The sequence below is a fragment of the Prinia subflava genome, chromosome 4 (assembly GCF_021018805.1).
Source record: "Prinia subflava isolate CZ2003 ecotype Zambia chromosome 4, Cam_Psub_1.2, whole genome shotgun sequence".
Taxonomy (NCBI): domain Eukaryota; kingdom Metazoa; phylum Chordata; class Aves; order Passeriformes; family Cisticolidae; genus Prinia; species Prinia subflava.
The window spans coordinates 21,100,193-21,122,267 of record NC_086250.1 but is presented as its reverse complement, the minus strand read 5'-3'; the positions used below and the strand labels follow the sequence as shown (position 1 = coordinate 21,122,267).

General features: G+C 44.2%; 1 protein-coding gene across 10 annotated transcripts in view; it reads left to right on the top strand.

Moving 5' to 3' along the window:
- RBFOX2 (RNA binding fox-1 homolog 2) overlaps window positions 1–22,075 on the top strand; it is a 170,516-nt gene that overhangs the window by 12,740 nt on the left and 135,701 nt on the right. The window lies entirely within an intron of this gene.

Sequence of the window (22,075 nt, the reverse complement as noted above, 5' to 3'; positions counted from 1 at the left end):
CCTGGTTCTCCTTTCTTATCCTTTCTGGCATCCAAAACTATGAGGCATCTCTATGTGCAGAGGAAGACTAGCCAATCTGCATGTTTTAATATGTAGATGGGGAATGGATAGTGATTCAGTACATCTGGATCATCCATTGCTCTTGTTTCTGTTGGGTTTCAGTAGATGTGTGGAATCTGCAGGCAAGCTGGAGAGAATGGTCCTGTTACCTCAGAATTAGAAGCCCTCTGGCTGTGACTTGAATGTAATGACAGTCTGCCTGAAGTAGTGCCTGTGCCTGACCATCCTTGGGAAGTTTAGCAGGAGGTGGATTTGCTTGATTCTTCTGTGCATTGAAATCTTCCAAGATGCCTGTTGTCAGCTAGTCACTGTTGCTGACAAGGTGTTAGCAAGCTCTTTTATGTTTATGTTTATGTTTAAATAAATGTAAAATCTCTGTGCTTGGGCTCTCATATCTATTGTAAGGTATTCTGAGAAGTTGGTTCTCTTGGATTTGGTGCTTGATAAAGAGATGATGCATATAGTCTGGGAAAGGTGCACATTGTCCAGTGGACAAACTGACCAGCCCTGCTGGCACAATAATATCAAGTGCTTTGTTTGGCTTGTGTAGTTTACCTGATCCTCAGGGTTAGTCTGAAATACAAGTTCGATGTACATTCTCCTAAGCAATTTCTTATGCTGCATCACAAATTTCTTGATACCTGAAATGTTGGAAGTTTGCAATTAAAGATTCTGGGGTCTGTAGATCTGTCTGCTTGGTTCTGGGACTAGCAATTTTTACTTTTGTTTTTAGAACAGGATTTTAAACATAATCCCTAAATCTCTGGACCCCTTAGGCAGGAGTAAACATGTGGCATCGTTCCTCTTCCATGGGTGAATTCCTACCATTGTAAGGCTTTCTCTGCCTCTGACTTCCTGGGCAGGATTTTTGATAATGAATACAGTCACATTAAGTAGAGGAGAGCTTCCCAACTTTACTTTGCAGGTAAATATTTTTGTGTCCTGTATGGATTTTCCTGGGGTGCAGAGCTGTTGGATGGTTAGCTTTTCTCTCTGAACAATGTGCTTATATACAGACAGTTATTGCGTAGTGCTCCTCGTGGAGGCAACTATCTTCATGACGTTGCATGAAAAAAATTACTGTTGCATTTGTACAGACTGCATTTGAACAGGTGCACTGTGAAAATAAGATTGCAGTGGGAAGGGAGGATGGGATGTGGTTATCAGTCATCTCCCATCTCCTGTCCCAGTGGAGCCAGGGCAGGTGGTCCTGCCTTCCCTGGTGACTCAAGGGATACTGTCACATTTGCTAAACTAACCCTGGACTGGAGTTGCTGGAAGTGTCTCTAGTCGAATGGTAATTCAGCATGTTGTGTGTGAAGCTCATTGGCAGGGTAGAAAAGGCAGCATTGCCTGTAGGAAACTTTCTTCTTACCTGCAAGAGCTTAAACAGTAAAAGTGTAAAGTACACAGCAGGAAGATTTCTTCTTCCTTGCACGGTTAGCAGTGATAACCAAAAGCAAATTTTTCCATTCTATGTTCAGAGCCCTCTGATAGTATTGTCATGGCTTGTGCATCTGTTTACAGATTTCCCATGTAGCTGAATTAAATTAACAAGACCAGTCAATTCATTGCTGCTGTATTTAAACCCCTGGGCAGCAATGAATTTGGCAAGGATGGAGCATCATTTTCATGTGCTGCTTGGAAAGGGAGGATGTACAGAGAAATGAAATAGTGTTACTGCTTGGGGGAGGGGTTCACAGTCACAGCTCAGGTGGCAGATGAAGAGAACAGTGTATGTTCCCAGAAGTCTTTTGTGTCCACTGCTTCCTGTGTGGCTCAGTCACTAGATAGCAGGAGGTTTTTTCTGTCATGTATGGGCTAGCCAAAGACTAGTGTATCCACAGAGTTTATTCAAGGCAGATAGCATTACAGGAATCAAAACAGAACTCTTGGTTCCTGTTCATTGATTTAATCCTTTGTTTTTAGCAGTTAAATATCCCTGTATTCTTTAGCCTAGCCTCTGTTATCCCGGATCTGAGCCCTTCTTAAATTCTAATTGCATAGTATTCGTGTTAGAAAGAAAGGTGGCGTGAGGTGATGCGCAGAGAAATGAAACAAGTCCCCAGGTCACCTGCAGAGGAGCAGAAATCTCAGAGCACTGGGTTCAGTCGGCCATCTTTCGTTCCCTCATGTGAACTAGGTGGCCTCCTTTATTGCTGCCCCCTCCATCTGAAGGGTGGTGGTCCTTGGAGGCTGTTTGGAACACATGGTGAACTGCACACTGCTCTTGCCTTACTCTGCATCAGATTTCTGTGTTAGCAGAAGGTAGTTTGCATCATTTTACATCATCTTTCCCTAGCTTCAAAATTCAAATATGGATCTGCATCCTGTTGTTAAATGTTTCATATTTTCTTTACGCTTGTGCAAAATACATAATCTCTCTCTTTTTTAAATTTTTTTTTTAATGTTCTCTCCCTTGAGTCTGCATAGCTTGTGAGACTGCATACTATATGCTTAGCTTTGCAGCCAGTTTGGAATTCTGGGCTTCACTGTGTCATATTTGCTTCTCTTGTCTGTTTCCTCCAAGTCTTTTATGTGGAGTTTACAGATACTGGTGCAATTTGCATAGCAGAAATTGTCCCTTTTGTAGCAGCTGGTGAGTGGATGATGGACAGCTGATTAAATGAAACCTTTAAAAGGCATTTGAAAAAAACCCAGTAGTATTACATTTATAATGTGCAAATGTTGTATCAGTACTACTGTGTTAGACAGCTTTAGACCACCTGGTGTAGGTTGGTCAGACTGATAACAGCCCTTTGTTCTGGGCCACCAATCCTTGTGTTTGTGGGGTATTTACAGTGGGCACAGCCTCTGTGTAGTGACTCTCTGTGTTGGGGTGTGTGGTTGAAATCATGCTTCGAGGCTAAGCTGTGGGTAAATACGTTCTGAAAGAAGTAATCCTTTCTCTTGGAGCTCCATTTGACTCAGGAGTTTCTTTTCATGATCTCACAGAAAATAATAAAGCCAAAGAGAGGAATTTATCTCTAAATCCAGCTGACTCCACTATGGTGGATGTGTTGCCTCTGCTGTCCTTTGAAGAGGCAAGCTGGTGTCCAGGCTGCCTGTGCCCATCTCAGTAATGCTGACAGCAGCAGTGTGTGGGGTGATGTGGCACAACATACCCACAGTGCAGCTGCATGTCACTTCTGTCACTTGGTAGTATCTGTAGCTCCACAAGGAGAACCCTTTGCATGTTTAGTACCACCATGCCACTGTCAACCTCTCTCACGTCCACATTGCTTTAGAAGTGAGTGGATATCCACTCCTCCTGCAGAGGAGAGGGGTAAATGTTTGCTCATCCACGCTTTCTCTGATCCAAGTGTGTTTTCAACTCTGCCTTTGTATTTGATGGCAGGTCCTCTGTCCCTTTGGCGCGTGTCTGCAACGTGCTCATGTGCTGGCACGCGTGTGCTGCCCTTGAAAACAGACCAAACTTATTAAAATCATTGCTGGTTGCCATGGCGGCTGTTGTCGCTGTGGGCTAATGGGAAAGGCAATTACTGCTGCATGCTGGGGAGTGTACACGGAGGCTGTGGGCAGGGGGGTACAGGCGACTGCATGACGATGAGTTGTGTGACTGATAGCTTGGATATCACAGTGAGCAAGCAGCAGAGGAGAGAAAGGCAGGAGATACCCTGAGGTTTGGCCAGATATGCGGTATTTCCACTCCTGGGCAGGCTCATTGAGAGATTCCCACCCTTCCTTTGATTGTCAGGGGGAATCTCAGGGTTGAGTTTCACATTTTCAGCTGGACGCAGCACAGTGCTGCCCAGTGACTCTTAGCTGGCCCAGGAAGTGAAATGGAGCTGGAAAACTTTGTGTGTTGAAGATACTCATTTAGTCCCTTTCCTGCTGTTTCCTCTCTGTGAATATGCCTCTTCAGTTCTTACTTTGCTGTTTCCTGTTTGAATGTCATGATATAAAATAGCTCCGATTTTCTTGGAGTGAGTAGGATCACTTAAGAAAAGTGCTTCTTATAATGAATGTAAAGCTAAAGAGAAATTGCATCCTTCATCTTTATTCTGAATTTGGGCAGCGTGTGTCCAAAGCAATGCCAGCACTGTTTGTGCCAAATGCAAACATGAAAAGAACTGGGATTGTATCATAGTGCAGAGCTTGTACGAAATCAGTAAATTCCTTGAAAGATTTGAGTTGGAAAAGTAGGTGAGAGCTGTAAATCTTGGGGATATCAAAAACTGCTTTGGCAGTGTTTGACAGAGCACTGCATTCCCAAATTGAAACCCTCTGTCCCCTCCAGTTTGTTCTGCTTTCCCTTTCCCTTGTGCTAAGCAATGGCTGAGACCTTGCTGCACAGGAGTTCTTCCAGGAGACTCTCTTTGTACATTAAGAAGCGCATCATATAAGTTTCTTCTGGCTTATAGAATCCAGACGGTGTCAATGAAGTTGAAACGATGGCTGTCACCCCCTTCAATAGGGAGACCAGTCCCTGGAGGCATGGAGAGGGTTTCCAGTCCAGACAAAGTGAGGAGAATAAAACAATCCTCTTGGAGCAGGCAAAATTGGGATCTTGTCTCAATTTCTCTCTTTCGGCTGATCTCCCAGCAGCTGTTTCCAGAGGCCCTCTGGATCATGCCTGTTGGGGGATAGCTGTGGTGACTCACCCGGCTGGGATCCTTTCCGCAGTGTGTGAGAGCCAGGCTTCCCAGGAAGCCGTGGCACCAGGAAGAGGAAGATTTCTGCTGCGTTTGATCCCTCAGTGAAGATTATGCTGTGTGTGTTTAATTAGAGACTGCTGCTTTCTTTACTGGTGTACTAAATATAAATGGAGGAGCTGGTCTAATATACTTGAAGTTGCAAATGTCAGGAGTCAATAGCTTTATTTTCCTCTTGCCAAATTTGATTTGATTTTAAGTACTGCCACTAAATCTAATGATGCAGTAATTCCTGTTTGTTAAAAGGAATGAGGGATTTAGACTGAGACAGACTTCATCCTCTTCTCCCATCTCTCTCCCATCCCACCTTTGTTTTACAAAGGAAGAGCTACTGGTTTGCAGGTGTTTGTACAGTAAGATCTGAAGGTCAAAAGACTTGACCTATATACACTGTGAACTGAGTTTGTATTCAGCTAGTATACCGTTGTTAAGGTCTTCTCTATGCACAGTTTTTGGCCCAGACCTGTACATTCCAAGCATTATCTTTGTGACAGTCAGCAGAGTGCCAAAAAATTTTAAAAATACAAAAAAAATGCAGTAGAGATAAAGAAGCCCAGGCTTCACGTTCTGTCTGGGATTCTTTGTTTGCTGAGCTACAGTCTAAGTCCTGGCAGGCCCCAGGGAGATCTGTAATGGGACAGACATCTGTGCTTAAGATGCCTTGCCCTGTCTGCTGTGCAGGAAAAGGAATGAGTATGAAATGAGATATTTTTTTCCCCCTCTGGGCTCCCACTGAGCACGGTGGACCCAATCTACCTCCATCAGCTTAGCCTTGTACAGTGCCATTGCAGACACTGTTTGCCTGTGTGTAACTGTGAGCTGTAGCATGATGCCTGGAAGGAAAGCTCACTGGGAAGTACAGCTCGCTAGGAAGCACAGCTGGTACTGCCGGCCGCTGTGTGAAATATATGATCCCGAATTGGTTGAGAGCAGAAATGATGGGGAGAACTCTTCCTCATGGTGAAGACGGATTCAGTGCTGCTAGCAGCAGCGGTCAGGCTCCGCATCTTGTTGTCAGCTGCAGTAACTGCTGTTTGTTCATGCTCTGGCCGATCTGGAATGCTTTTGTCCTGGCTAGTACGATAATGTGGGCTACCTTGTCTTGGGGCAAAACTGGCTGCTGGGCTGGAGGAGGAGAGAGCACACTCATTACGTGCTGAAGGCATTTTTGCCATGTTGCAGCATGTGCTGGGAGATGCATGATTGAAAAATGAGAGCACTTAGAACCTTGGCCTGACCTGCTGGGTCTGTTCTGGCCTCAGGACTCGAGGTCTGGCAGAACAGTTTCAGCATTAGATATCTCTTTGTGGAATGGGGAGGAAACAAATCCAGAGATACTTTTTGCACTTGTTGAAGTTTTCCCATTCTAATGGTGGCAAGAAGAAATTTTGGTTCTGGAGTGTATTGAGTTGTAATCATTGTCTGTTCTCAGTCTGCATAGAGTAGATGAAAACTGTCCCCAGTGTTTCTGTGTGCTCCAGATCATCATTAGACATGGCCTGACATGGACTGACTGGCACAGAGGATTTTTTCCAAAAGCTGTTTCCTCTGCTGTATGATGCAGTGTTGTAACACTATTGCTTTGAAGGTTAACATTTTTCATATCCCCGACACTTGCATATAGTCTTGTCTTATCCCTCGTTTCCCTCCCTGCAGCTTTTCCTATTTTTGATAGACTAGTCTAACACAAACGTTTCTAGGGACAGCGCAGTGGCTGCAAGAGAATAACCTTTAACCTCTTCTGCTTTAAGCTTTGGGAGCCGGGCTGATGGAGAGCACATGACGCTGCCGGTGGCTTTTCCTTCCCGGCGGGACACAGGGGGCTGTGTGCGCGAGGAGAACAAGCTGTGCTGTGTAGTGTGTCGGCGCTCCGCTCCCGCTGGTGGCGAGGGCAGGCCGGGCTGCTGCCAGCGTGGCGCGGCTCGCCGAGCCGGCGGCTCTCCCGGGCACGGCGGGGCCGCTTCAGCCGGGAGCCACTCGGCACCGCCTTCGGTCCTGGCCCCGGACGGGAGTGCGCGGAGCGGCTCAAGGCGGTGCGAGCAGGCTTCGTCTTTCCTCGGCATGGTGTGAGCGAGCGGAGCGCCTGAATTATTCACTCCTCCTCGGCCTGCTGCTCCTATTGAATTCCCGTGTCGAGGCACCCTGCCAGCACCCGCTGATGAATTCATTGCTGCGCCTGCCCCAGGGGCACCCTGTGTGTTCGGGGCTGGAGGGGGCGGGGGGCGGCCGCCTGCGCTGGGCTCGCCCTGGAATTGGGTAGCTGCAGGTCGGTGAGCCTGACTTGCCCTGAAGCCCTTCCATCTGCAGCGTAGGTGGGCGCCAGCCCCTTTGCTGCTCAAAGGGTTGTTGGCAGGTTTGCGTGTGTTTTTGTTTGTCTCTGCCTTGCAGCCGTGCTGAAGCCTGCCTGGGCTCCCTGATCCTGATCTTCTCGTCCCAGCTCCTCCCGTGTGGTATCTGGTATTGTCCTATCTGTATTTTGTATTGGTGGAGTGGATTTCTCTGCAAACCACATCCCGATGTTTCACACACCATTTGAGGTTCTCCTTACTTCTGTATCCTGAGCATTCAGGGGTGATTGTGCTAGAAAAATATCATCTTTCACAATTTCTGAGAGGAATTTTTTTATTATTCTAATAGAAGCCTTTTCTCTTTCACCTATGATGTTACTCTTAGTAATCTGATTAATTTTTTGTTAAACGTTTAAAAGATCTCTACTGTTCACATTATCACAACTCATAAAAGCTGTTGAAGACACATTTTATACTTTTGAAAGGAGGTTATTGCTTCTCTTAACAAGAACTTCAGATATATGTTTCGTACCATCTTCATTGTGTTGATCCTCTGCTTTGTTCCTCTGTATTTTCTTTTTTAAGCAATTACAGCAGGTGGCTGGTCTTTGGGGAAGTTTCCTTTGACCTGAATGCTCTCTGGTCCCAGTTGACAGGGGTGGATGGAGTTTCAGGTCCTCCTCCTGGCTGCACAGAGGAGTGTTTTTTCACCTCTAATTGGATCATGTAAATCGGCTCTTTCTTTGTCTGGTCCTCTTTGTCCAGAATCTCCTTCTGGATTTTGACCAATAAATCAGCCTTGACAATGGATTGACTTTTCCTTTCATAATTACACTGATATTGAAAACTGGTGTAACTGATGAGCAAAATAGGTGTAATAATCAGAATTTTGACCAATAATTTTCCTCAAAAACTGATTCCTGTAGTAGAAGCAATATGTAGTGATGGAGTACAAAGTAACAAGGGCTTTTTAAAAAAAAGAATCCTGCACTGTTACAGCCCTCTGGGACTAGTATTTGATAAAGTGCTAAGGGGTCCCCAGAGTCTGACAGGTGCTGGAGAAAACAGAGCTCCCTTCCAGAGGGAAACCCAGTCCTTTCATGCCAGTGCGAATGCTGCATGCCGGAGTGCTGCACGTTTCTCTTGGGCCATGGAAGAAAGCTTTTCTTGCTGAATGCTGTTCCCTCAGCCAAAGGCAAAGTCTTTGAGAGTGACTGGCTGCAGTTTGCAGTGTGTGGTTGGGTTGGGTAATGTGGGAGGAAGGATGTGCTGTCCTTCTTTTCCCCACTTTGGCACTTATGCCTGGAGCAATGGAGTGTGCTGTTACCTCTGAAGTGGTGTCTACAGTATTGTTTGCTGTGGCTTCTCTGCAGCACAGAGCAGAGTAATTCAACGGAGAAAGAGGAGCAAAACAAACCTCAGGAAAGCCTAAATCACACCTTGCATGAACATCAACTGGCTGTTGAATCAAAAAGACTAGAAGGAAGGGAACAAAGGATAAAGTAATCTGTTTTGTCCTTTGTACAGGCAGGAATGCAGAAGAGGTGTACTATTCCGTGTCAGTAGAGGAGAGGGAAATATCTGAAGCAAGCTTCCTCCTCTTGCTTTTGAAGTTGGATGAGTGGGAGACATGAAGTTACAATGACTGAAGCCTTCATGCAGCAATCCAGAGAAAGTCTAGGACTGTGCTTCTTGATCAGCACACAGGGTTTGCAAATGTATTTTTGCTGTGGCAAAAGCATCCGCCCCTCCAGAAGCAAATACAAAAGGTGGCAGACTGGGACTCATAAATGGTAAGGCCTACATGTAGTCAGTTGGGAAGCTAAATCTGGTTGCAATACATGGCTTCCAGGATGCAGGAGAGCCAGAATTGCCTGTTGTCGGAGTGTGGGACTCTATGCTTTTATGTTCTCTTTGTGTAGTAGAGATTCTAAATTTTGGAGCCATTTTGGCTTCAGTAACGGCAGCAGAAGAAACAGAAAACTTCCTTCCTTCCTTCTAGTTTCTTCCCCCACAAGATCTTTGACTGATTTCTGAAGGGATCAGATTTTGGTCTTCTTCTCTCATCTTCCTGATCTGATTGAAGAACAGTGGGGGACAGAGGTCAATCTGTGATTTGCATGTGTTTGGTCCTTCTGTCCCGAATCTGTACAGTGTCTTTCTGTGCAGCTGATAACAGCTTTCTCCTGCAGCCCTTACACCTATGTGAAATTACAGTATCATTTTTTTCCCCTTTCTTTTTCTTTCTCTGCTGCTTCAAAGCTGCAAGTAATCCTCCAGGCAACAGTGCTATCTTTCAATAGACTCTGACTAATGCAATGCTGTCTTCACATGGGATGGGATTTGGGAGGTGCAGTTTTTCACCCAGGAGGATTACAAGCTTCATCTTGATACAAACATTTTTACACTACATGTGGTAGTGTTGGTGCCTCAGGACTTTGGTTTTGGCACTAAGATACACTGCAAATTCAGGAATGCTCCTAGACCTTTCTTCCTTTTTGTGTCAGTATTAGAGCTGCAAAATCTCCATTGGTGTCGGTAGTTGCCTAGAAAGTTTAGGGATCTGTTATGTTTCGATTTGGTCCGGTTCATATATAACTATGTATAATATAGCTGCAAAAATAGATATTTTGTATACACACAACCTTCTCTTCTGTGATCATAATTTAGGTGCTTTCTTGTAATGCATTAAGCAATGTGACTACTCTGTGGGATTTGTTCTTTCCTATCCCTGTGAGGGAAAGCAGTGTATGCTCTTTCAGGATTAGTTTTTGAAGATTTTTTGTCCACATTCTTAATGTGGAAGAAAAGTTATGCATACTTTTAGTATGCCTACTAGTGAAGTCTTCTACATGCTTCATCCTACCATCGACATTCTCCCCAGAATCAGTGTTTTGCAGTTGGTCTTGTCAAATCTGTGACATCTGTTTGTGACAGTGATAGATGGGCCTGTAGCTAAGAGCAGTGCTTTTGCAATGAGAAAACCTGGGAGAAAAGGTATTAGCCTTTGTTTTTGTAGATCTTCTCCAATTACTGATCTGAAAAATAGCTACCAAGTGTAGGTAGATTTAATTGATGAAAATGCCTTTTCCCTCCTGGATTCTCCTGGACATAATTAATGGACTAAGCATGACAGCTTGGTTTTGAGTATTCTCTGCTACAATCCAAAGCATGACAGCTTGGTTTTGAGTACTCTTTGCTACTATCCTTAGAGCATCACTTGGCTCATGAAAAGTCACTTAAGCAGCTCAAGTCTCTGGTAAAGCAGCAGGAGACGTGCATTGCTCCCTGCTTCTGATGGAGAAAGGAGCAAAGTATGAGCCAACGTCACCTGTATCTGGTTAGGCCATTCAGTACTGGAGATGTTTAGGTGTGAGGAAGTGAAGCAATGAAATGTGGCTCGACACCATGACTTTCTTCTGCTGCTTCAGATGATTGCTTGGTGTTTCTGATGATCAGAAACAAGTTTCTTCAAGGGAGTAAAAATTCTGAATCCTACAGTATTGTTTTAGATGCCTGTGCAAGAGGCTCTGAAATGCATGTAGAACTGGTAGTTTCTAAGGAGGAATCTTGTCAGCAAACTTCTCATTGCTGCAGTTGGTTTAAGCTGATGGACAACTATGCTTTCATTGAAAGAGAAGCCCTGCCTTCTCCCTGACTCCAACCATATATGGTCATGCTCTCTCCCACACACAGGTGTTAGGGATTATGTGGCCTGTAGCGACCACCTTTGTTCATGAATCAAATCCTTCTCCTTTTTGAGGGATTAGTTTCCAGGAGGATCAGCAAGCTGATCTGACTTGCAGTTTTCTTCTGTGATCCCTACTGTGCATGCAAGAGGTGAAGTAGGGATGCGTACTTGGGAACCAGAGAGGAAAAAACCCAGAGCGATTTATGTTGCTGGTACAGTGATTTTTGAGGTTAGCTTAATCTGGCTGTAAAACCCATACTCTTAAAAGGTTTGTATCGCTGTCTAGCTCAAGGGAGTTTGAGGTTTAATCCCTTTATACTTGGGCTGAGCAATGTGCAGAAGAAAGGAGCAAGTAGAACTGAATTTTAGGACTGCAACTGTATAGAGCTTTGACAAAAAGTGTTGGCTATATTTACAAAGGAATCTTGAGAAATAAAACAAAAAAACCCCAATGGTGCTTTGGCAGGGTTTTAAGGTTTAACTGGTCCTCTCCTCTGCTATTTGCCACAGTGCCCTAGGTCTGCTCCAGCTCAGAGGTTTGCTACAGTGCCAGTTTCTCTGTACCTAATCTAAGATGTTTTTGTGTTCAGTAGGAGGGTGGCTCCCTTTATTTGTTTCCTTCATCTGAATGTGCTGCATAGGAAGATATACGATGCTGTAATTTCAGGAGCCCAGTGCTTTTAGATCTCTTTTGTTCTACATTTCATCTGTAAGCTCAGGGAGGGAAATGTTACTTCTTAATGCAAAGAAGTCTCGAGGGATTGCACACAGGAGAAGTTTTTAAACTAAATTGTGAAGGAAACAAGCTTAGGTGAATGTGCTGTGACAATCCCAGCCCACACATGCACACTTACAAACCAAGCAGTAATTTCAATTCCATTTTAAAGTCGGAGGAATTGTAAATACTATCACCTTCCTAAAAGCTTTGTGAAAAATGGTGATGGAGTGGGAGAGATGCAGACAAGTGCCCTATGGAAGGCAAGAGGGTCAGGACTTGTGGATTATGCACTACATGTGGAGCAGCTGGACAATTGGTCCAGCCACGACATGGTGTTTGCTCCCTTTTGCCCGGAGGGGACCACAGCAGGGGACCTGGTGGGGGAGGGCTGTGGTTGTAGCTGCAGGAGGCTGGAATGGGAAACAGTCAGGAGGCAGAGGGTACAAATGTTCGAGGAACTAGTTTGGGTTAGTTCCACTGCCTTGTTTATTACACTGTCTTGCAGGCGGGGAAAGGAGGGGGCTTTGATGCTTTTGTGTGGTGCTGGCAGGAATGTGCAATCTGGGGGTTTGAGACCTCCTGGAGGGGGGCGTGGGTCTTTTTCCAGTGGCTTCATACTATCTATAAAGACAATAGGGTGAAACTGAGGCTCTGTGAGGAGTTTGTATGCTGTTCCTGAGGACTTCTTGGGCTTTAACTAAACCTAAAGCTCGTAAAAAGTGAGAAATGCATTGGAGGCATGTAGGATGCTGCAGGGAAGAATTGTGTCTGTCTCCTGCCTTCTTGACAGACCCAGATCTTACAGTGTTCCGGGTTCCTGGGGTTCAGCAGTCTGGGACTTTATTACTGCAGTCACCACCACAAAGCTCTCTGGCACCTGTCTTCACCTTTCACAGGCCCAGTTTCTTCATAGGAGCTGGTGAGGTTTAATTGGAATCTTATTGTTGTTGTTGATGGCTGTATTTACACACAGGATGTATAAGAATATCCAGTACCTGAGACTGCTGGAGGTCTCTCACTTCATTTTTCCATTAATACATAAAGTTCTTGTCCCTTCTGGGAGGAATACAAGCAGCAGCAGCTATTCCCATCTGGACCAAACTGAAGAATTCAGACCACTGGCAGATACCTCTCTGGTTAATTTTGCTCTCCATAGTAGTATGATCTTTCTTAGAGAAGATTTCGGAGAAGCTTGCCTTGCTTCCCTGCAATGAAATGGAAATAATAACTTATTGCAAATGTCTAGTTTGGCCCCCATAGCAGGTGGATTGTGTTTTGTTTTGTATCTTCCTCTCTTTTCAGAGCAATCTCCCAACTCTTTGTTCCTTTTTCTTAAAATTTTGAAACAACGCATGTACTTAAACTATTCCAGAGAGATGTTCGTCCCCTGTGAGGGAAGGAGATCCTTTGATAAGTGTTCATTTTTTCCTTTTTTAAACATTGTTCTAGCTGTGACCACTGCTTGCATGGAAAAGCTTCATCCCTCCTGCATAAATTATTTGCCTCGGTTGGGACATCAGCTGTAGCTTGCCATCCTGTGCAGTTTGTCTAGGCTAGGTATTTCTGGTAGCTTAGGCAGGATTTCTCTTTTTTCACGTACCATGCAGATATCTCAGGACAATCATGTTTAGCACGAGCTTTGCATGAGCAGTGAGGAGGTTTGTATAACACAAGTGGATTCCAAGGAGTCCTTGGTTAATGACTTAGAAAACCTGTTATTTTAAGGCTTTCTTTTTTATTATTATTTTTATAAATTGAACTCTGGTTATAGAGAGCTTTGGCATGTGGCCACATCCTATTTTGCCTGTCTGTGGCAAGAAGATGGCAGGCAGCTACAGGGTGGATGTAAAAAGAAAGACAAAGGTGTGTTTTCTGTAGTGGAACAGCATTGTGTTATAGCAGGAATCACTCATTACTTTTCATATGGAATTGCTTAATTGGGATGCTGAAAGGTTAGCTTTAATTTTGTTTTGATACTTCTCTGCAATTTTGTTGGCAAATGTGTAGCACTCTGGTGTCTAATTAGAGGAGAAACCCTGAAAAATACTGATATGTGTGGGAGAGATGAATAAAGGTAAAGCAAAGAGGGAAGGGTAAAAGTAGGCTTTATTTCTTCGTGGAGATAGCAACCCTTGCAAGGGGAGTAACCCTCTAATAAACTGTTACATGAGGATTTATTCTGGTAAAATTCAACAGTCATGACCTCTTCTTTTCCCTTTTAAAATACTAGTGAATGGCACTTTGGAGACAGAAACCCTCTTTGTCTTCAGAACATGTGCTGAGGCACTATGAGGCTGTTCCCTTATCAGAAGGAGCCTGTCAGGGGTTGAAATGGCTGGATCAGTCTCTGCTGCCCTTCTGATCCTCAGTACCTCTGAGGCAGTAGGGGAACAATCACCATGATGATGAGCTTTCCATCATGGTCCTTCTGTTCTCTTAAGAATAGAATTAAAGCTTTTGTGTGTGTCTGAAATATTTGTCTCTCCTGGGGTGGGTTCTCTCAAATCCATGTGCTGATTTATGGCAGAGAAATGGGATATTCCAAGAGCCGGAATTCAGGATATCCCTCAATGTGCACAGCTCCCATTTGGGGGATATTCTAGCCATGGAATGACTTGCTGTCCAAGTTGATCATATTAGGTGCAATTAGTGTCCTGGACACTCTTTGGGAGGCACTTTGGGGCATCCCTCGTAAGCAGAGGGAGCTGCCATGCTATGCAAGTTGCTCTTGCAGCAGCACAAGAGGGGGTTTATTCCCTTTTAGAGATGCCCTTTTGTTCCCTGTTGTTGCAGGGAGAGGAGCTTTCCAGGAGGGGGATGAAGAGGCTAGACTTAATGGTCTTAAGAGTGGATTTTTTTTTTCTATTTTGCGAAGGAAGGCCTGGGAGTTGTTTCTCTCTAACTGTTTCCATATGGTGTTGCTGGAGCACAAAGATGACTAGTGTGTTTGGGATGGCGGCTCTGAGACCCCCAGCCCCCCAGCACTTCCTGTGCAGCTCCACAATCCTGCAGGCTTAATCAGAAACAGTCCTGGTTGCTGAGGCAGGCTGCCCCATGCCCTCTGCTTTCTCCCTCCTCCACGCTTTTTAACCCCTTGCCATTACAGCTCCAGCCTATGAGCCTGCCCACCTCACTTCTTTCTCAAGCTGGCTGTGGGCACTTGCAGTGTTCCAGAGATGAAACTGCATTTGGCTAGACTGCTTGAAAACTTTGTCTTTTGGGAAAGGGAAGATGGTTTGCAATGTGAACCTGGGAAAATAATTTCTGTAACTATATAGGGCAGCTTATGCAATCAGGCCAGTGTGCCCAGGGCACAGAAAATTTCTCTTGGACCTATTTGCCTGCAGCACTTAGTATACAGTATGATTTTGTCAGAGTCGTGTGCTGTTGGGCCTCTATTTCTTTTTTGTGCCAATTTCCCTTAGAGCAATACCAATTTAATTTTATATCACAGCCTCTTCACACCCAGCTGACAAATTAGCTTCAGCTTTTTTCTTCTGAAGGTAATATGACAACTATAATTTTGTTTGCAAAGTAGGAGTACTCTTGCTTCTTTTTAGCCTTTGAGAAACCGCCTGTGATTTTTTGTAAACTCAGCCAAGAAGGTTGTGATCAACTGACTTCCTATTCTGGATCTATGGTGCCATCTCCCTTGCCCTGTTGTCTCCTGTGTTCTCCATCCTGTTTTTAAGGAAAGAGAACAGTGAAGCCATCTACTAAGGCAAAACTCTGTACTCTTCTTCACCTTGTGAGAGCTTGTAGTCATGTTCCTGCAAGTCAGATTTTCATGCCATGAGCATGTTGCCCTGTAATGAGTTGGCTTAGTGTAAATTATGTGTGAAATGCTTCCTCAGCCCCATGTAACAATTATGGCATTCAAAGGTGCCCCAGTGCTGGATTTTAGAGCTTTGTTATGAGCCTTCTCCTGTTTCTGTTGAGTAAGAGTATAAATGAAAATGAACTGTCATTTCAAAATGCTTTTGCTTAGTAAAAGAGGAGAGAAATCAATATTTTGTGCTATTGACTTCTGTGCATGCAGAGTGTCCTTGTATTTGCTGGATCACAGACGTCACACAGTGCACAGTATTCCCACGGGCTTTAACATGCACTGGATCTATTGTTGCCAGTATAGGTCATGGATCAGCAGAGTCAGACTGTATTTTCTTTATGCGTGGAGCAGTATGAGGATGCTACCATATGTAGTCCAAAGAAAGTGTATGTTTTGCACATTTAAATTACACCAAATTAATGAGATCTCATCTGTTTGAGTAGCTGAAAATATCCATTGGCTGATCTGGAAAATGAAAAACTTAGCTGGGGGAAAGGCTGCTTCTGGCCAGACAGCTACTTTGCATTTGGAAAAACAAAAAGAAGTCAGGGAAGAATCAACATTGTTATAAAGAATATGTGTAAAATACTTCAATTTTAGCTGTGGAAGTGCTTTTTGTGTATGAAAATCTCCCTTCTCTGTAACATTAGACATCTCTACTGTAACTCCATATGGACACTCTCAGCTTAAAGCCTGAGTATGCATTTGTAAACTTGTTACATCATTAATATTTTAAGAGACCTGAAAGTATTTAAACTTTTCTGTGATGTTTGGTTAGATGTGTATTTGTCTGTATTCCGTTCTCAACCTCTGCTATGCCAATGAGTTATTCTTTATATTGTATACATATGGTTTCACAGAAAATAAGTGGCAGGAGATTGGAGTTAAGAAAATATGTATTTCGAAGTACAGAAAATTGCACTGACATGTTTGGGTGGCATCACTGGGGCTCTATACAACATATACAGCCATCCCAAAGTTTTCCCGTTCTATCTGACCACCTTGTGGGCTTTCCTAGCTGACTGCTCCAGACTATTCAAACTCTGGTCAAGGCAGGAGACTATTTTTATTACTCTGACATCACTTTCCTTTTTCATCTTTTACTGTGTCACTGGGCTTCCCGCCCAGGGAGTCTCTGGCAGGCCTGGCCTCCCTCCAGCTGGGCTCTGCCGTGGTCCTGCCCCTTCCCCATGGCCGGGCGGAAGACCTGCGGTCCCACAGCGGGCTGTGGGCTCCCTGCGCCCGTGGGTATCATGTCCCTGCTACAGAGCTGGATGTCCAGCTTTGTGGAGCTGTGGGGCTGGAGTGGACACCCAGGACGCCTGATACTGTGGGGTTGGAGTGGGTGAGAGGCTGCACGTGGGAGCTGCATTCCTTGGAGCCTTCTGAGGCACCAGGGACATGGCAGCACGGGAGCTCTCCTGCCCCATCTATCTCACATGGTACTGGCTCCTGCGGAAAACACGGTATTTTTAGGATATGGAGAAGCCTGGAGCAAGGTGGGGAGGGGCCTAGGGCAGAGGCTGCTGTCGCTGCAGCAACGGGGCCAGAATTCCAGGAAGGAAGAGGGGCCGGACGTGCCTCTGTCCTGGCCTCTACGGGGCTGGAGAGCAGGGAGCTCCTGGGCGCTTCTCTGCTCCCATGGCCACGGCTGCCAGCATCGGGCCCCCACAGCCGGAGCCCTGCGCTGGCAGCTGCACCCCTGCTTTTCCCTTCCTCAAGAAGTGCCCTCACTCATTGGGTGTCAGAAGCCAGGGCTCTGCTAGCCAGCATTCTTCCTAGCCATCAAGGGCAGCGGTGCGCAGTGTACTTGTTGTGGTGGCTTTAATCAAAATCTCAAGCTTATAGTCCCCAAATACGCTTAAAAAAAAGAAGGAGTAGGAAGGTGGGTGGGTGAGAAATGGGTGAAAAGTAACGTGTAAGTCCTGCTACTTACATCCAGCAAATTGTACAGGTTGTTGATGTCAGGGCACTAACAATGAAGCAAATAAATGGAAGGTCTTTGCAAGATGATGCCTGTGCATGTGGAAAACAGCCAAAGCCATGAAGCAAGTTTAATTGAAAGTGGAGACAGCTGAAGGGAAGCACCCCATACTATAGACGCAGATATTGATGCTGCACAGAGTGATTAGCGAGAGCTGTATATCAAATTAGGATAAGTATCAAGGGAGAAGGGTGACATTAAAATCCATTTTAAAACTACTTTGTTCAGTTTTTCATTAATAATTGGCAATTCACCCTTAGATGCTACTTTTCCCATTAGTTTTATTTGAAGACAATTTGGGGTAGGAGACAGCACACACAATTGAGAAGGCAGATTGAATGCATCAGATTCAAAAAATGGTTGGACAAAAAGGTGGTTATTTCCTTTTTGTTTATATGCGATAATTTGTGCAAGTAAGGGTCTGATAAAGAATTGCCTATTTTCATAGCAACTGGTAATAAGATCAAGGCAAGATTTAAAGTTTTGGCAGTGCTTTGCCACAGTTAAATACTCAAAAGCCTTTTTCAAGACAATCCCCTCACCCACCCTGCCTTTCCCTAGCACAGATTTTCTGTCTTTCCTGTATATAAGAAGTAAAACAAAAAAGATGGTGAAACCACTGAGCTGTGATGAACAGCACTGGGATTTCTGTCTGGCTCATGATCTTTACTTTTTCACAATTGTCACTTTCAGATTAATAACTTCATAGCCAGTGTTTTCAGCCTTTTTTTTTCTTCTTATTGTGACCATCTTATTCACTGTGCTCTAAAAAAGCGGGTTCTGTTTGTCTAGTACAAGTCTCTGATAAATGTGTAGCTTCTGCTATCTCATCACTTCAAAATCCCATTTTGCTTTTGGGAGGAACAAGTAATTTCTTGTTGCCTTTTTTTCATGGCTCTGTGTAGTCCAAGGGTTTCTGGCTTTCTGGTGCAGGGAGTCTCCCTTGTCACTTCTTTCCAAGTCACCAGGCTGCTGCACCACCCGTAGCTTTTGGGGGTAGCCAGAGCAGAGACAGATGAGCTGTTCCTGTGAGTTTTGCTGCTGCTGTTCAGAACCCAGCAGGTGATTATGGAACTTGAAAGGATTACATTAAGTTGCTACATTCGTGGTACTGTCACGAAAGCAGGAATGTTGCAGATCCAGGGAAGAGATTGTTTGGTCATGTTTCTGAGATTCTTTGCAATGGAAAGGACTCAGCATTTCAAGCTGAAGCTTGGATTCAGCAGGAATTGATTTTCTGGCTGAGGGAAATGTGGATGAACTTGCTAAGCTAACGGTTCCTACGTGCAAAGTTTTAATCTGCAGACTTTATGTTTAATTTGGCTGTCATGAAACACTGATCTAGCCTCAGTGATTGTTGCATCCGGTAAAATGGCGCAAGTTGTGATATAAAATTGATTCATTCTGGGGTCAGGTGAGTTCAAAAATAGCATTATTGCATTTTAAGCTAAAATTTAGTTTTAAGAAAAGGGTAGAAGGACTTTCAGACCTTCCATTATATGTTAGGGCTGGAACATTTTCCCTAAAGGAATGACTTTATTCCACTACTTTGAGGCCTAAATTAGTGCCACCTGCAGAGATGATAATTTCTTAATGGCATCTTGGTTTATTGGCAGTTCCTTATGTTTTTAAGATATGTCTAAATCAGCAGCTCTTAAAATTTGACGAGTTGAGAGGTATCAAAAACTCCAAAGCCTGGCTGTTCTGCTCAGGCAGGAGCATCTACTTTGCACTTCAGTCATCTGCAAATGACTGTGTTGAGTTTGTCTTCTGAGGCAGTAGCTGTGACTTGCAGTTTGTGGCAGACCTTACTATTGCAATTGCCAGTGGAAAAGGTCTTGTGTTAGCAAGGCTGGGAAATGAAAGAATAGGAAAACTTTGAAATAAAGGGATGGTAAAGACTTAGTAGATTTGACTGAATTGTGACTTTTATCCTGTCAAATCTAGTTGGCCTGCACAGAGGCTGTCACTGGGGTACAGCCACAATGGTCACACATCCTATGGAAGTGTGGAAGCCCGTGTGTAAGATCATCCATATGGTTGAGTAAAACCCCAGTATGTGTTGCAGAAAGCTGATTTATGGTATTAGCTTCCAGTTTTATTCTCCGTACTCTAAAGCAAATTGCAAGTGCCTGAGAAGTGCCTTTCAATGGTAAACAAAGTAATGAAACATCCCAGTGGCAGTTTGATTTGATTTTGCAGGCTAGTGCTACCTAACTCAATTTCTTTATGAATGTCTGGTTGCATACTGGCATCAGAAGAGAATGTAATTGGCAGGAGGGAGCTGTGCAAAAGTGATGGAGTTATTTGGGGATTCCCTCTCCCATCAGGCTGCTGCCAGAAGGCAAGATCCCTCTATGTTTGTGGTACTTATCTGTGTCAAACCTTTCCTCTCTCTTTTTCACTTCCATTTTGTGAGATTAGTTTTGTTTTGTGCGGTCAGAGGAGGAGATTGAGCTATATACCCAGCCCTTGCTGTCTTAGATTGCCTGCTAGCAGGGGTTTTCTGTCTGGATGTTGCTGGACTGTGCTGTTCCAGTTGCAGGAGTTTAACGCTTTCACTTCTTGCTCTGTTTAGTTTTCAACAAAAGCGAACTCTGTATGGAATAATCATGCAGCAGGCCCCAGATTCACCATTAGTGACCTGTAAAATTGCCAGCACTGGAGATTATTGGCAGGAGATGGTTTCCCTAGGCACTTCCGGCCTTCTCTTGGAGAGTTAAGTTCAATTAGAGCAATGATACGCACAGCGGGGATTTTGCGAAGAGTCCAGTACTTGGTGGTAGCATTGCTGTATGAAAGGCAAAGAGATATCTTTGGCCTTTTTGTGACCTTAATGCTCCAGCTGCTGCCCTCATTCTAACCTCTGCTATCTTGGAACTCTCACTTTCTCACTCGGAACTCTTTCACCTCTTCTTTTACCTCCTGATGCAACCATATCCTTCAGACATTTTTAGTGTGCATTCTGTGAGGTTTGTCTTCCAAAAAGCAAAGTGGAGATTGTGGGATCTGTGACATTTTCCCCTCCATTCCATTTTTGTTTCCTTCTGGCTTCTTACGTATTGTGGACTACCCTCAGATCTCTGTAATCATCTTTCTCTTCACTTTAGTGATTTGAGTCTACTTTTGAAACTGTTCTGTTTCTAGATGTGGTTTCTTGGCACCCAGGTTCTTTGATTTCAGGAAATGTCACAAAGTTCAGTTCTGTCACTTTTCTGCCACAGCCTCGGGATGACAGTCCCTCTTATTGTCCCTTATGCGAAGAACATCATCCTGAAAATAACAATTTCATTTTCCTTTCTTTATTATAATTTTCAGCTTGCATTCACTGCCCTTATCTTTAGTATCTGTAAGGGCAACTGGTCTATTAATTCTTCATTCCCTGTGTGAAAATCTTTCTGGTTTTCAGGGTGTTGAGAGAGACTTGCGCAGGAACTTGTCTGAGATGCTGCCCTTTCAGGTGTGTGTATAAGTGCTGTTAAAAGCATGCCTGGAATAATCTTTCAGGAGAAGACATCTCTCCTGATACAGGGTGCATGTTTATGGTATTTAGACATACATTGGTAAACTGTAGTTAGTGGGATAAACAATCACAGTGCTTATAAGGTGTACTTAGATTGGGGGAGAAAAAGACTGTGTGTTTTCATTGTGGTGTTGTTTGTTTGTTCTTACTGAAGTTCATAGTTAAAACTCAAAAGCTTTGAGTGGTGCTGTAGTTGATTGTCTCCATTTGCTTTTTTCAACTTCTCTGTCTTTTCTTCTGTTTCTGAATTGTTTGTCATGTTTTGTGCTTAACCTGCTTTCTGGCTTTAGTATTTGAGAATGTACTCACACGGTGGCCAGCCTAATTAATTACTGTTAATCCCCAAAAATTGGCTGCCAAAAGTTTTTTTTGTCCTTGAAGCTTTCATACTGTGCATGCTACTGTAGCACGAGAGCTTGAGGAGAGGTCAAATGTTTCCTGGCAGGTTTCCACAGAGAATCCCCTGTGCAGGCTTGAGGTAAAGAGGAAGAGAGGGAGGATGGATACAAACTTTAAATAGCATTACTAGTCTCTGCACCGAAATATTAGCACCTTGCTTTTCAGCAGGAATTATGTTAAAGCCTTTTGGGTAAGCTGTGAAATTGTGCCAATGGCCACATGCCCTGTGTAGGGTAGTGGACCTCTCTCTGGTAGGAGCTAGCCTTTCACTCATATGTCCCAGCACAAAACCTAAAACATCTCAACAAAACTTCTTTCCTGACAGTGATTGTACATCTCAATCAGCTTCATGCCCATAATGTATTTGCTTTTGACAATTTGAGATTGTTTTGCGGTGTTTTGTCAGGGCCTCTCTCTCCCTCCTCTCCTTCCCCAAGAGCTGCTGGAGAAAGTGCAGGGTGGACTCAAGAGTTCCTCCTCGTAAGTCATAACAGGAGATAGACTTAAAAAGTGATTATGGAGGGTGGCTGTTTCTTTTCTTCTTCCTCCTAGTGTTCTGCTGGGAGTTGCTTGTGAATGCACAGGAGTACCAGGGTGGAATTGATACAGACTTTGTCTAGTTTAGTTTATCCTCTGCCCAGACAGAAAGATGCATGCCTGAGGCATGTGAGTGCCCTTTCCCCGTTTCAAAGAGGATGTGTTGGTGGGAGAGGAACCAAAAATAAATTAAGAAACAGAAATAAGCATTTAGGAAGTATTATGTTATCTTAATCCCCACTGCACTGCTAAAATAGAGGTAGGTCTGGGAATTTCATGGAGAAATTCCAGAAGTATTGGAGGTTTATATATTTCTGCAGAGCAGGATGATGGAGCTGCCAATAACACAAAATGTGTAGGCTAAGGGTCC